The following is a 4845-nucleotide window of genomic DNA, read 5'->3' as shown; positions in this document are numbered from 1 at the left end:
TTGATTGTTCCTATAGCACTTTCCTGACTTCTTCCTTATTTTTCTCAACTGCATCGTATAGTGTTTTGATACCTTTTATAATCATTTTTAGGAATTCCTTCTCAGGCATTTCCAAAACCTGCCCACATTGGATGTATTTTAAAAGATGCTTTTGCCTTGGCTGAGGAAGTAGAAAGATGACAGGATAAATGAGTTTTTAAAATTCAGTGATGAAAAGAATTTAGAATAGGCACAGTAATTGATGGACAAAGCAATAAGTTTTATTTCTTGAGTACAATGGGGTTCATGATGTTGCTGTCTATAGTATAGGTTGTATAAACACTAAAGTAAAAAAAGAAAAAAAACAACTGTGTTGTGTATTCTACTTATTATTTACTTACTAGTCTTTTGAGAGAGATTCCCATGAAGGTCATAGAGCAGATAGAACAGAGATTATTCTAACGTGAGGGCAGTCAGAAGAGAGATTTCCTAACTGGTTGGTAGGATATTACTTTTTTCTCTTTACGATAGCATGATTATTGTCTTAACAACTTGGGACTAACAACAAAAAAAATCAGTTGTGTAACTTTGTACTCAGATATTTAACTGCTGATATCCTTAATAAGTCATTTTAGCGGTTCCATCAAAGGGAAACAAGCTGCACGAATGAGCCTACTCTGCTGGCCTATCAATATGTCAACATATTTGTTCACTGTTACTGTTTGGAGTCCCTGGTGGGTGGTACAAATGGTTAATATGCTTTACTACTAACTGAAAGTAGTCTACCCAGAGGCACTTCAGAAACCAAGCCTACTTGTTTTCTACTTCCAAAACCAATCCTTCAACGAAAACCTTATGGAGCAGTTCTACTCTGACATACATGGGGTTACAATGAATTGGAGTCAGCTCACTAGCAACTGGTTTCTCGTTTTATTATAATTGTTAATCACCTCTGAGGTTTGATACACATACATAAACAGATATTTAACTGTCTACAAAGTCATAGAACTCTTTGGTAAGCCATACTCTCCATTTACATCTGTGTACTTCTGAAGACAGTATTTCCATTTCTAACCCTTCCTCAAAGAATTCTCTGCTCTTAGATTTATACCACATCAAAACAGTGGTTTTAGAATCCTCAAGGAACTAAATAAAATCTGTTCCATTGCAATGTTCTTAGAGTTTGAGGAACAAAAAGTGTGACGGGACCAAATCAGGACAGTAGGGTGGATGGGGTAAGGTTTCCCAACAAAATCCTTGTAGTCAGGTACAATGTGATGGAAAAAATTTCTCTAGTATAAATTTCCTGGCCTTTTACTTTTTCTCATCAATCCTGTTTTCCATTTTCTCAAAACTTTTTCATAATTGATGTTGTTGAGTACCCCTTATTGTCCTGTTCCTTTGAGACAATTTTATCAAGAATCCCGCTTTGGAATTCCAAAAGACAGATGCCAGAAACTTCTGAGCTGACCCCTCTACCTTGAATTTAACTAGCGTAACAGGTTCCCTGGAAGCCGCTGTTTTCATCCATCTGTTTTTGAAGGCATCCTGATGAGACTTAAGATAAGAAGCCCTAGTGGCACTGTTAACAATTTGACACTATCAGCTGCTCTGTAGAAGATAGATGAAGCTTTCTGCTCTTGTAAAGATATACAGCCTCCAAAACCCTATACAGGAGGAAGTCCTGGTGTGGCACTGTGTGTTAATGCACCAGACTACAAAGCTGTTTGAAGTGCAAGGTCTGTGGTTCAAGCTCACTAGCTGCTCCTTGGAAACCCTATACAGGGCCGCTATGGATTGGAACCGACTCGATGGCACTTAACAACAACTGAGTCAGTCAAATCCATGACAGTGGGTTTGCTTTTGTTATTACCAAGAGAATTTGTCTGCAGCTGTCCACGGATCATAGAGCTGTGTTTAAACTCATTTTGTTAGGAATAACTCTGCATATATGAGCTATAACTCTAGTAGCACTACTTTTTGATTTATTCTTGTATTCACACACACATATGCAGGAGAAAGATGAGGCTTTCTGCTTCTGCAAAGATTTAAAGCCTCAGAAATCCTATGCCGAGGTCACTGTGAGTTGGAATTGACTCAGCGGCACTTAACAACAACACACATATGCATATAACTGAAATGTGATTGCCCATGTACAGAGCAATTACTCTAGAAGGTGAGGAAATCTTATACTGGGGGTCAGCAAACTTTTGTTTTAAAGGACTAGGTAATAAATATTTTAGGTTTTGGGGCCAGGAAGCAAAATTAAAAAAAAAAAAAAAACATATTGCAGGAAAGAATAGACTTCTATAGAATTTTTTATTGATGTTAATTAAAAATAATTGGTCACAGTCTAATAAGAGAAATGAAATTATTTCTTGGGGAAAGCATTTTGCTTAGTTGGGGCTCACTGTTTCATGTAATCAAAATCAATTGTAGTTGATCATGTTTTAATGCTAATATGACATGAAATTTACTTATTTCATATTTGAAAGTGCCTTTAAGCACAGCTCTGTACTCATTTCATATGTTATGATTTTAATTGAGCAAATTCAACTCTTAGAAGGCATTTACAGAATTCTATGAAGTTCTTGTTTTGCATTTTACTTTTAGCATTAATCATTTACAGTTGAAGAGCTTAGATGGTAGTGCCTCAATTGTACTACCAAATGGATGTTGAAATGGAAAATTTCCTTTGAACTTGCATTAAGAGCTGAAAAATTGCTGTTGGAACGTTAGTTTGAGCTTAAAAAGTATATTCACTGCAAATTTGTGCAGAAATAGAGATTTGGGTTCTTGTTTTAACACTCGACAACATGGGAAATTTATAAAGTGACTTTACATTGCTTGTGGTTCAAATGATATAGCTGTTGTTGATTTTAACACAATATATTTCACATGTAAATGTTTTGCCTTATAATTTTTGGTTGAATTCACTAAGAAACCTAGCAAAAACTATTTTCCAAAATCACTCATTATTTGAGAATGATGGTTAGATAATGTCATTCAAAAAAATTGCTCAAAAAATTGCAATAAAACTATCTGCTCAGGTTAGACAAGTCAGGATATTTAGCTTCTGTCAGAACTATTTCTAAAAAAATTTAACAGAACTGATTATGGCTAAGTTTTTAAGAGTGAATAATATTCACCATTGATACTACTACTATTAGGTCAATGACATGATAGATAAAAATATTTTCCACAGAGTAGGATCAGCACCAGACTGTGAACCACAAGATCAGTGGTTCAGAACTACCAGCTGCTTCTCAAAAACCCTATTCAGGGTTGCTGTGAGTCGGAACTGACTCAACAGCACTTAACAGCAACAACCAGCTGTTGCATTGTTGTTGTTGTTGTCAGGTGCCATTGAGTCGGAACCGACTCATAGTGTCCCCATGTGCAGCAGAAAGAAACAATGTCCGATCCTGGGCCAACCTCACTACCGCTGCCACACTTGATGCCATCAGTGATGCCACCTGGCCAATCCATCTCGTTAGGGGTCTTCCTCTTTTTCTCTGATCCTCCACCTTACCCAGCATGACATCCTTCTCCAGCGACTGTTTCCTCCAGACAATATGTCCAAAGTATGAGAGACGAAGCTTAGCCATCCTGGCCTCCAAGGAGCACTCTGGCTGCACTTCTTCCAAAACAGATCTATTGGTTCTTTTGGCAGTCCATGGCACTTTTAGTATTCTCCTCCAACACCACAACTCAAAGGCATCAATGCTTCTACGATCTTCCTTTTTCACTGTCCAGCTTTCGCATCCATATGAGGTTATTGAAAACACCATGGCCTGGGTCAGGTGCACCTCAGTCCTCAAGCTGACATCTCTGCTCTTCAATACTTTAAAAAGTTCCTGTGCAGCAGATTTGCCCAATGCAATATGTCGTCTGATCTGTTGACTGCTGCTTCCGTGAGTGTTGATAGTTGATCCAAGAAGAATGAAGTCCTTGACAGCTTCAATCTTTTCTCCATTGATAAGAATGTTGTTTATTGGTCCAGTGGTGAGGATTTTTGTTTTCTTGACATTGAGATGTAATCCATATCGAACGAAGGCTGTGCTCTGTGATCTTCATAAGTAAATGTTTCAAGTCCTCTTCACTTTCAGCAAGCAAGCTGTTGCATAAGACAACAAATAACCATAGCCTTAAAATACCTCATAGTTTTATAACCTTTGTGAATTGATTTAACTGATCTTTTTTATTAGCTTCACATGAGAGTAATCAAAAAGCATTGCTAGAAAATCTTACAAGCCGTCATTAAAATATTAAAATGTGAAGCTATTATTTCTTGGCATATCTCCACCTAGGCCTGTACATTTCTGAAGACATTATTTCCATCTCTGTAACCCTTCCCTGAAGAACTCTGTGCTCTTGAATTTTCAGTTGCATCAAAATGACAAATTTGGCATCTCCAACAAATTCAAAACCGTGTTCCTTTGAAATATTTTTAGTGACGGGAACAAAAGAAGTCTAAAGGGGCATTATCAGGGTTGCAGGGTGGATGGGATATGGTTTCCCAACAAAATTGTCATAGGACAGTCTTTGCCACCCTCAAAGAATCAGCAAGTGCATTGTCTTTATGGGGAAAAAATTCCCCTGGTGCATCTCTCCTGGTCTTATTCTGACAAGTACAGTTTTCTATTTCCTTTTTTTTTTTAAGGTTTTTATTGTGGATTGAGTGAAAGTTTACAGGGCACATCATCAGTTTCACATTCAACCATTCGTGTAGCTTGTTTCATTACATTGATTATAATCCCCTCCATACATCATCAGTCAACAGTGTTTCTTTCTGTCCTCTTTAGCTTTTTTCTTTTTTTTTGTGTGGGGGGGGAAACTTTGCCTTTTTGGAATTTACAGTCTCGG

At 37.4% G+C, this 4845-nt stretch overlaps 1 protein-coding gene across 2 annotated transcripts in view; it reads left to right on the top strand.

Moving 5' to 3' along the window:
- UBQLN1 (ubiquilin 1) overlaps nt 1-4845 on the top strand; it is a 58300-nt gene that overhangs the window by 41966 nt on the left and 11489 nt on the right. The gene's annotated exons all lie outside the window — the stretch shown is intronic.

This window comes from Chrysochloris asiatica, unplaced genomic scaffold, assembly GCF_000296735.1.
Source record: "Chrysochloris asiatica unplaced genomic scaffold, ChrAsi1.0 scaffold00014, whole genome shotgun sequence".
Classification (NCBI taxonomy): domain Eukaryota; kingdom Metazoa; phylum Chordata; class Mammalia; order Afrosoricida; family Chrysochloridae; genus Chrysochloris; species Chrysochloris asiatica.
Note: the sequence above shows the minus strand (reverse complement) of the source record. Positions and strands in the feature narration are given on the sequence as shown.